The sequence below is a fragment of the Talpa europaea genome (genome assembly GCF_964194135.1).
Source record: "Talpa europaea genome assembly, chromosome: 4".
In the NCBI taxonomy this organism is placed as follows: Eukaryota; Metazoa; Chordata; class Mammalia; order Eulipotyphla; family Talpidae; genus Talpa; species Talpa europaea.
Window position 1 is genome coordinate 55,907,958 of NC_140070.1, and position 12,088 is coordinate 55,920,045.

The window sequence follows — 12,088 nt, forward strand, 5'->3', positions numbered from 1 at the left end:
CTCTCTCCTCTCCTTTTGGGATTCCTATGACTCTTATATTTCCTTTCCTCAAGGAGTCAGATATTTCCCAAAGTCTTTCTTCAGTCTTTTTTCATTTGTACTTCTCTTTCCTTTTCTGTTTTGGTTCTTTTTATTTCTGTGTCTTTGAGAGTGTTTCGTTCTTCCATTTCATTTATTCTGTTATCACTGTTTTTCCCAGAGTTCTTTAGCTCTTCCATTAATCCTTTGCTCTCCTGCATTTCCTTCACTTCCCTCTTTAGGGATTCGATTTCATTCTTCTGATCATTGTTTTCCTTAATGACTTCTGTCACTTTTTTAGTCACGGCAATTTTAAATTCTCTTTCTGGAAGGAGATCAGAAGTTCTTCCAAGTCACTGTTGTTGCAATCTGGTGTTTTTTTTTTTTTTTTTTTTTTTTTGTGTGTGTGTGTGTGTGGTGTGTCTTTTTGCTGAGGACTTGCTTGGTTGCATGCAGTTTTTCTTCTCCCTGCTGCTTGTTTTCTTATTTGTCCTATGCATTGGGAAACTGTCTCTGGTACTGGCCGGCATTTTTTGGTGTGTTCTTTCTGGGTTGTCAGAAACTAGTGGTCCAATCAAGTCAAAAACTATTATGTATGAATTCTGGTAGGACAGTAGTACCAGGAATATGTTAGTGGTCACTGTCATAGAGAATCTCTTCCTTCTGTATTTGTTTAATTCCAAGGAGGGTCTTATGGTCCCAAAGTCTACCCTGTGGTGGCAGGATTGCCCGCTGGGCTCCAAATTGCTGGATCCCCCTCTGGGCTCAGACTGGTGGCCAGACGGGGCCGGTCATGTGGGGGCTTTACAGCTCACGGGCTTGTGGGGCCTTTTCAGCTCACCTCTGGCTGTGGGGGCAGCTCTTCCCCAGCTCCATGCAGTCTAAGTGTGTTGCAGACACAAAATGTCCCTGTTCTAAAACGGTGAATCGGGAGAGTACTTCCGTGCACCTGCGGTCTGCCCCGGCAGTGACTGGATCCCCCTCTGAGCTCGGCAGCCAGATGGGGTCTGGCTTATGGGGGCTTTTCAGCTCACCTCTGGCTGTGGGTGTAGTCCTTTCCCAGCTCCACGCAGTCTAGGTGTGTTGCAGACACACAAAAGATCCCTGATCTAAAATGGCGAGTCGGGACGGCACTTCTGTGCACCCATGATCTGCCCCAGCACTGACTGGATCACCCTCTGGGTTTCAGCGACCAGATGGGTCCTGGCTTGTGGGGGCTTTTCAGCTCACCTCTGGCTGTGGGCGCAGCCCTTTCCCAGCTCCACACAGTCTAGGTGTGTTGCAGACACACAAAATGTCCCTGATCTAAGAAAAAATCACCATTCTCTTTTAATTCCTATAGCTTTGCAATATATTTTGAAATCAGGAGGTGTGACATCTTCTGATTGGTTCTTTTTCAAATTGCTTTAGTTAGTCAAAATCTTTTATAGTTCTGTACAATTTTAGGATTATTTATTCTATGTCTGTGAAAAATATTATTGGATTTGTGATATAGATTTCATTGAATCTTGATTATTTTAGAAAGTATAGACATTTTAACAGCATCAATTATTCTAATATAAACAAAGAATAGTTTTCTATTTATTTGTTTCTTCAATTCTTTTGTCAATGTTTTACAGTTTTGAGTTCATGGATCTTTTTAAATCCTTGGTTAATTTTTTTCTAATGATTTTATTCTGTTTATGCAACTTTAAAAGGGATTTTTTTTCTTAATTTCTCATTTCTATAACTCAACATTAATGTGTAGAGACACATATTATATTGATTTTTGTATCCTACAACTTTTCCAAATTGTTTGCTTGATTCTAACAGTGTTTTGACTGGCCTTCCAATTTTCCTATATATAAAAACCTATAATCTGAAACAGTGACCTTTTTAAATCTTCCTTTTCATGTTAGATATTATTAATTTCCATTTCTTTCCTAACTGATCTGGCTAGTACTTCTAATATTATGTTGAATGAAAGTGGTAAAAATGGGCACTTTTTTCCTAACCATAGTGGAAAAACTTTTTTTGCTTTTCAGAAATCATTGTGATGTTACCTATGGGATATCAGTCATAGCCTTTATTATGTAAAGACATATTTTACTCCACACCTGCTCTACTGAGGGTTTTCATTATTTTTTTTTTAAGATTTATTTATTTTATTTATATAAGCACTGGGTACTGTCAGAAGCACAGGAGGGTGAGAGAATTCACCAGAGCCAGAGTCGAGAGCAGAACAGGCAGACTGACGAAATACACTGCTGAGGGGAGCAGCGGGCAAGACAGGAGAGTTCTGTTTCGCCATGTGGGAGTCTCACTGGCCAGCCGGGATCGAACCTGCACTGCAGAGGCTGCGGACACCTTCAGAATGCAGTGCTCAACCACCTGCACCACCAGGGAGACCCCAAAATAATATTTAATTACAGATTATTAAGCTATGGCATATACATATATCATAAATATGTGATCTTAACATAACTTTATATTTATACAGATAGCTTTTAGGGAATCTGCATTTTAATTTGTAGGTGAAGCAATTAAAGTATTAAATATTCTTATGAATTAGTGGAACTGAGGGAAATTATAGACTTCCCTTGAAACCCTGTCTAAGTCCTAAGGATATTAAAACATATCAGAATCTGGAATTTTCTCTGCATGGAACTGTCTTTAAAACCTCTTATTGACAGTAACAGTTCTGCCTCCCTTTACCTCTCCTTCCACTCACTCCTCCCTTGAAGAGAGATTATTGTGAATGGTTAATTGGAAAGGAGGTTCTTGAAGGCATAATAATGTGGGGTAAGGTTAAAAGGGCAACTTCCAGATTAAATGACCGGGTCTTAAACCCCAGTACTGCATTGTGTGACTGTGTCTTACTTAACAAGTGTGTGCTCATGGATAAAATAAAAATGATAAATGTCCCCACCCTTTAGGGTCATTGTAAAAATTCAATAATATTATATCTCTTTATAAAGTGCTTTGGATAAATAAACATTCAAAAAAAATAAAAAAAAAAATAAAACCTCTTATTGAGGGCCTCCCTGGTGGCACAAGGAGTTAAGATACAACCTATGAAGTGGTCCCCAGCCACTGCAGCAAGAGATCAATCCAGAGAGCTACCCACATGGCACAGCAGACCTCTCCTGACTTGCCTGCTGCTCCCCTCAGCAGTGTATTTCAGTCAGTCTGCCTGTTCTGTTCCCCACTCTGTCTCTGGTGAATCTTCTCACCCTCCATACCTCTGGTCTGTACCCTGGTTCTTGTATATAAATAAATACATCTTTAAAAAAAACCTCTTATTGAAATGTTACATTTATTGGTCATAAATTTGTTAATATGAATCATTTTTAGTATATTTGAAATATGAGATCAAAATATATTATTTTGATTAACTGTATTTAGTATAATAATTATGAAACACCATGATCTATTTTGTAAGGATGAGGGGATACAGGGATATAGCATGGGTGTTTGAAGAAGTGGACTGGAATCCATGCAAGTTGAGGAAGGTAAAAGAAAGTATGTTAGAAGAAAATGAAGACAATTCTTAAATCAATTGTTGGTCTCCACTTCTCTTTTATTCCACTCTCATACATCTTTTAGTAAATTTTAGATTAGATCCAGGATTCATAAGTGTTGTATCAGTAATTTAGCTCAGTTACAATATAGTTTAAATGCAATTTTGTGAGAAGAAATTGCTAGACATGACATTGCTTTGCAACTTTGAAGAAAAAAAATGTTTGAAATTCCAACCAACAGGACTATAAATAAAATATTATAACAAAACCTATCTATAAACTGGGAGTTTTACACCTAACTAAAATCAATACTACTGCTTTTTTAATAACAAGAAAGTTACTATTTTAAATAATTTGTGTGTGTGTCTCTTTGAATGTCTGAATCTGTCTTGTAAAGCATTATAGAGACCCTAAAAGTTGTAGGACTGTGAATCTCTGAGGATAATATGTTTAGAGTGGGTTGCTATTTTGGTAAAGTAAATGCTGCCTGAATGTACCTGTATTTAAAACTGCAGGAGCAAATGATGTGTATTCCTTTATAATGATAATTCTGCCACATGTGTAAAATGAATGCCTATTTTTATATGACTTAAAAATAACACTTAAATGAGAAATGCAGCACAACTTTTAATATACTCAGATTTATTCCTACAATTTGAAATATAATTGCAAACTAGAAGTATGGACTTTCTATTTTATTTATACATTAATTTTGAACAGTGAAATGGCATCAGATTTCAATCTTTGTTGATGAGATGTAGCATCTAATATTTAGGAAGTTTCATGGACTCTTTCATGGCAGACATACATTTAAATCAATCTCAGCTCATGCATGATTAATCTTAAAGAATTGGAAAATGTCTCTAGTGTGAGCAATTAGAATTCTTTCTATTGTTGTGTTCTGTTTGAATAGGTGTGAAATTCTAAGGACATAGATTGTGATTTTTAATTCTCCAGGGTCCTTACACTGTTGGCTAGTTCTGATATTTTTAAACTAAAACACCAGCTTTATATTGAAAAATTTCTTTTGTTCAATGAGTCTTGTAATGCATTTTATTGTTTCAATCTGATAGAATCCAGGTTTGGAGAATACAATCCAAGTTGTCAATTTTTAATAGAAAACATTTCTAATCAATGCACAGTGTGAAGAAAAATGAATAGATTTGTGCACAATTGAGTATATTTTACACAGGTAACCAATTTGCCAATTTTAGTCAATACTGAGTATTAAGAATATACTTTCCTATCCAGCATGGAGGTACTAGTCATGTGATTATTTCTGGTGAACAGTGTTTGAGTAAGGAATTATGTGTCACTCTGGAACATGGTATTTTATTTATGATGACTAATTTATTTATGATGACAGAAATTAGTCATCATAAATAAAGTATTATTATACTACATATTATACTTTCACATTATATTATAGTACTATTATACTGCATATTATACTTTCATATTATACTACAGTAGTTGTGAAGTGTGTGTAAAAATGAAGACTTCAAACAAACAGTATGGTTTAATGAGATATAGCGATAAGCAACGACCCCTGTTACCCCACTCCAGGCATGTAGGATAAATAAGAGAAAAAATAAAAAACATTTTACTCTATTTTAATGAACATAGATCTTTATCTCTATTTATTTTATTTACATCATTGTTCATTTTTAGACAATGTTTGCTTTACTCCTCCTCAGGTATAGTCCCCACAAAATTTCCTTCACCAATGCACCTGTGTACCATCACCACAGTTCCCTCCCCCCCTCCCTCCCTTTGATCCTTCCCTTGTCCGCCCCTGCAGGATGTTTCTGATTTATAATTGTCTGTTTTTGTTTTGTGGTGTTTTGTACTGTTATTATTTTTTTACACTGATGTCTTATTTGGTTCCCCTATATTCCTCCTATAAGTAAAACCATCCGATATTTTTCTTTTTCTTTTGACTTATATCACTGAGCATAATTCCTTCTAACTCCATCCATGTTGCTACAGATGGCATGAGTTTATCTTTTTTGATTGCTGAATAATATTCCATTGTGTATATATACCACATCTCCTTGATCCAGTAATCTATTTTTGGGCATTTGGGTTGTTTCCAGATTTTACCTATTATAAATAGTGCTGCAGTAAACATAGGGGTGCAGGCATTTTTTTGAATTCAATGTTTTTGTGTCCTTTGGGTAAATCTGTAAGAGTGGAATTTCTGGGCCACATGGTAGCTCCATTTTTAGCAGACTGAGGAACCTCCAGACAGCTTTTTGTAGTGGCTGGACCAGTTTGCACTCCGACCAGCAGTGTAGGAGCGTTCCTTTTTCACCACATCCTTGCCAGTATTCCAGTATTTGTTGTTGCTAGCTTGTTTTTTGTTTTGTTTTGTTTTTTGATATGTGCCATTCTTACTGGTGTAAGATGGTATCTCAATGTGGTTTTGATTTGCATTTCCCTGATTATAAGGGATATTGAACTTTTTTTCTTATGCCTGTTGGCTATTTGCATTTCCTCTTCGGAGAAATGTCTTTTAAGTTCCTCTGCCCATTTCTTGACTGGACTGTTTACATAGTTTTTGTTGAGTGCTGTTAGTTCTTTGTATATCTTTATGATTAGTCCCTTATCATTTGTATGGAGTGCAGAAAATTCTTCCCAATCAGTGGGGTGTCTCTTTGTTTTGATTAATGTCTCAGAAAAAAGGTTTTTTCTTGACATCACTAAGTCCAAATCTCTTATAGCAAAACTATATAGAGTGATAGACATATAAGTTGAATGAAAAAAATGAATACAAAGAAATTAGGTAGGTATTATTTCAGAAATATAAAAAAAAGATGTTTTTTTCCATAAAAAAATAAACTGAACAGGTCAAAAATTGTTGAAATAATATTTTATGCTGTAAATCATACATCTTTTTCTTGAATGATTTTTGAGTGTGCCAAGCATTTGCATATTTATGCACATTACTAACTGCTTATTAAAATATGAGCAGGGCCTCCCCAGGTGGCGCAGTGGTTGAGCACTCGGCTGCAATGCTGCCCGCAGCCTCTCTAGCACCAGGTCCATCCCCCCGACGCTGAGGAGGATCCCACATGACGAGCCAGATCTCTCCTGTCTCACCCACTGCTCCTCTCAGCAGTGTGTTTTATCAGTCTACCTGTTCTGTTCCCCGCTCTGTCTCTGGTGAATCCTCTCACCCTCCTGCACTTCTAACTGTACCCAGTGCTTGTATAAATAAATAAATCCTTATATATATATATATATATATATCAGCAATTAGGTTGGAGATAGATAAAATTTAATCTAATTTCTTTATTTCTCAAAGTTGAAGTTAAGAGATTTGCCCAGTTATTCACTATAATGAAAATATATGATAAATAAACAGACCATTATTTCATTACTCACACTATCAGTATACTTCCTCCATTTCACCATCTAGCTGTACATACAGAAGTTAGTCTGGGAAATGTGTACCAAAAAGGAAAGTTTGGGAGGTGATTGAATTAGTATGATAAAGAACTTCTAAAGAACGCATTTGGAGTGAAAAGAAGAAGAGTTATTGAAAAAGGAAATACTATAACGAATTCTATATCACAATCGTTTTGGAGCAAATCACTGCATTCTTTATGCAAAAGTCACACAGTGCTTGTTTAAAAGCTATTCAAAGTAGTTGAGTCCTCAGATTCATATCTCATATGAGACACAGTCTTTACAATCAATAATTTCAATAGCTGTTATCAATAATACCTATATCAGCTTTCAGAGTAAATAAGTGGACATTTCAAGAGTTGGTTTATACATTTATGGAAAAATCTTTTTTTAACCCTTTGGTAATTTTTCATTATTCATTTATTTTTATTTGAGGTACTATTAGGTAACTCCCATCAGGTATTGTCACTGTAGTACACCCACTGCCAAATCACCCATAGCCCATACATAGTCCATTTTGCTTTCTTCCCCCTTTGTTCTTATCCTTCTCCCATCCCCTCTCTCCTCTGAATTTCAGTTGATAATCTTTCATTTTGTTTTTTCAGGCTTTATTTTTTTCCAGCCAACATGGCTGATATTTTAAAAGATTTTCTATCCACTGTGCTACTGTTTAAGAAGAGGAGATACACTGATTCTTTCAAAACATTCTCAAAATAATGACCTGAGACTAAATTAACATTTCTAGAAGTCACTGAGATTTTTAGATAAAAGTCAATACAGGGCCTACCCGGTGGCGCAGCGGTTGAGCGCTGGGTTGCGAAGCTGCCCGCAGCCTCTGCAGCGCTGGTTCGATCCCTGGCTGCTCCCCGGCCACCGGAGGAGAGTCCCACATGGCGCGCAGACCTCTCCTGCCGCCCGCTGCTCCCCTCAGCAGTGTGCTTCGGTCCTTCTGCCTGCTCTGCTCCCCGCTCTGGCTCTGGTGAATTCTCTCACCCTCCCGCGCTTCTGACTGTACCCAGTGCATGTATAAACAAAACAAACAAACAAACAAATAAATAAAAACATGCCTCTATTAAAAAAAAAAAATCTTAAAAAAAAAAAAGATTTAAAAGTCAATACAAATGCACCCAGTTAAATTTTATTACTACTTATCAGAATTAGCCTACACATGCTATGATATCTGTGCTTTGTTTATTTCTGTTTTAATAGGCATTCCACTGACATCTTGATAGACTCCTATGGTGATTGTGGTTTATTATACTCTGTGCTTGAAGATATTAAAGTCAAAGCATTACAATTAAAATCACTTCTTCGATTATGCATTATTCACTTATTTTTAGCTTCAGATATTACAGTGGAAACTTTACAAGCTGGAGAATTTAGATAAATTGAGAATATATTCCTAAATTATAATCACGCACTTCCTACAATTATTAATTCAGAGCTGCTGTTTGAACGTTTTGAAATGTAGTGATCTTTGATTGAAAAATATGTATGTATGTTTATATATTTGTGTGTGTATATTATATGTATTTATTATATATTATATATGTTCATCATATGTATTATATATTTATAATATGCATTTTATATATTGCTGCTGTTCAGAATTATATTTTTCCTTTCTTGAAATGAGAGCAAAGTATATTAATATTACTTTTGACAAAGTAAAACATTTATGTTATTATAAGTCTGGCAAGATTTTCTTCACATTAATTTGATTTTTATTCTACAAAATTATGCTATATTCATTCTGTAACAAAGCTGTGAGCTATTAATAACAATTCCAATACTTTCATTTATCATGATTCATGTCTATGAATTTTATTTCAAATTCTATTTCAGTTCTATTTCAAATTATGCATTATAAATTATATATTGCAAATATATATATATATATATATATATATATATATATAAATGAGTGTGTGTTGCTGTTTAAACCTTATCACAACCAGGTAACGGATTATTTTCCTTGTATACTTGAGGAGGCCGATGACTAAATTGACTAAAAGCACCTCATTAATAAATGTCAGATCCAGATTTCAAATCCAGCTCAATCTCCCCCCCAATGCATGCTATAATACTCATTATTTTACTTGGCATAAGACAGTTGTATGATTACATTTAAACAGCTGATATTTCTCGAGTTTTACTTTTTGTCAGGCATTGCTCTCTGTGCTTCAATTGTATTAACTCATTGCTTCTCAAAGAAAACGTTTGTTATTTTACAGAGAGTGAATGGTTAGTGACTCAATATTACCAATCATGATTTTTATATGCACTGTGAAGTATAATAGATAATATTTGAAACAAGTTCATGTAGTCATATGCTCAAAAACAAAATTGATGCACTGCATATATGATCTTTAAGCTGGAAATGGCAAATGCCATTTGGTTTGGAAGTATAAAAATTTCTATCATCAAAGGTGAAATTTTGGGGCCTCTCTGGTTGCGCAAAGGGTTGAGCGTAGCACTGTGAAGCTGTTCACAGCCTCTGCAGCGTAAGTTCGATCCCCGGCCAGGGAGATACTCACATGGAGTAGCAGACCTCTCCTGTCTCGCCCGCTGCTGCACTCAGCAGTGTGCTTCGGTCTATCCGCCTGTTCTGTTCCCCACTCTCACCGCCCACACCTCTGGCCTTTACACCAATTCTTGTAATCATAAATAAATAAATCTTTAAAAATCATTACAAAAAGTTTTTAAAAAAGGTGAAATTTTATAAGGTTACTTCATGAAAACTGAAGTAAATGTGAATGTATATATATGATATGTAAAATTATAATAGTGTATATATAATGTAATCATTTTCTAATGATAGAGAATATACTATGATAGGCAAATAAATAATTTCTATAGTAATAGGCAAAAAATAAAAAAAAGTTTTTCTCATAGGATATAAGGGGAACGTGTTAAAGAGAAAAAAGTTCTTTCAATTTATACCATTGTAAATGTATATCTTATTTCACAAGGATTTAATGATGAATATCCTTATATGACAGTATTAAATAAAGCTTTCCTAAAACAGTGTTATATTGATTAAGCTGCTACTAGTAAAATCTGAGCAGAAAATTGACAGCATCAATAAAGAAGATTGTTCATTCTTTTCTATTTGATGTAAGAAAAAAACTCATATCTATGAATATGCTTGTGAAAATTAGAGTGAATAACTTTTCACATATTTGAATGATTTATAATTTTTCAATTGATTGTTGTAATGTTTATTCATTGGCACATTTGTTGAGTAGTTACATTATTCTCTGTAAAGTTAAATACTAGTAGTATGTAAATATTTTCTCCCCTTCAGTAAGTCTTTTCATTTTAGTGCTTTTCATATTGGGAGGGGGTGCGGGGAATTATGGGGTTTTTTTGTTTGTTTGCTTTTCTGAAATTTGTTAGGGGATATTACAAACTATCCAAAATCCCTTCATGTAATGGTTAGGAAATTCATGTCTAGCTAGGTAAAACAACAACTTCTGTATTTTAAAAGTTGCTAGATGCAAATTTACTACGAGGATTTGTTATTAATGTCCATTGTCTTTTCCCTGTATCAAGCTCTGTCTCAAGTATAACCATTATATCATAAAGTCTTACCTCTTAAGTGAAAGATAACAATTGTTACCAGAAAATGCCAGGTCATGCTGCCTGGAGAGAGACAGGAATTGAATCTGTAACACATACTTGAATGTCAGAAAGCTGGTGATCTGAGAAAACACGGTATTTTCCCCTAAAGCCCTGCTCTAACAGCTCTACCCAAGTTGGCCTTTTTCCAGAGAACAAAACAAAGATGGTTAATCATGAGTGAATCTCCTACCACAGCCCATCACTATTGATGCCCTCATCTCCATCATGTCCCCAGAGTCTGGTGTTTCCTTCTTTGTCATTTTGACTCAGGTACAAACCTGTTTTCCTGGGTCTGGGAGAGCATGTTCTTCTAATGGTGTCAAGTTCCAACACTTCTACAGGCATCACTGAGGCAGAATGGTCAGAACAAAGAATAGATTATTAATCACATGGTGTGTGCATGTGGCCTATTTCAGATGTGCATGTGCAGATTCCTATACTAGGTATGGTGCCTTCCCTTTCTCCCAACCCCTGTCACAATGCTACAGTGCATGTGTCACCTTGTATTTTATTTTTGGTACTATAAATGACACATATATCTTGCAATTGTGCAGATAGTACAGTTACATTTGTTCTGAAAGAAATGCTGAGCTCTCTCTCTCTTTTTTTTTTTTTAATTAGTAGCAGAACTGGAAAATGCAAGCTGTCAAATATGCGTTTCTTTTTTGATACCCTAAATAGAATAGCTTCATATTAATTACCTGGCTCAACTTTACATTAGGAAAGCAGGACTGAAAATGTTCTATACTTATTTTTAGAGACAATAAAAATACCTAACTAGACTATAGTTTAGTTTGTATATTTGCAAGGAAAGATTATATTGTGGTTTAAAATAGTCTAATTTCATTGGAATCACTTATAATTTGTGATATTCATTCATAACAATAAGACAAGTACATAATATTTAAAAGAAATAAACCCTTATTAGCCTAAAAGAATAATTTAATATTATTTCAATGTGAAATAACAAGTAAATTTAATAATTTGGGAGGCCTCCCCTGGTTGCACAGCAGGTTGAGTGCAGTGCTGTGAAGCTGTCCGCAGCCTCCGAGGTGCCGGTTCATTTCCCTGCCTGCCAGGGAGTTTCCCGCTTGGCGCTGCAGATCTTTCCTATCTCTCCCGCTGCTCCCCTCAGCAGTGTATTTCTGTCCTTTTGCCTGTTCTGCTCCCTGTGGATATTGCCATGCCATTTTATTTAGAGTAACCGTGGCTCACACCTCTTTTTCTCAACCAGTTCCGACCATGCTTGCAGTGGAACTCCCCTTGAGGTGGGTGGTCCCAATGTAACATATTTATTTCCTTATTTGTTTACTTCATGGAGACAAAGGATTAAAATTCATTCTCCCATAATGTGGGTGTATATTTCTAATGACACCATGTATTTTATACATTTAATTACTATGCTAAGTATAAGAAGCATCAAATCATATTTATAGCAATCAGCATGAATATAGATATAGGTTATGGATTGCACTGTTCTTGATGTTTTGGAAATTTATTTTCTGTCTTATATTGAATTCAGCTTGATCTTTATG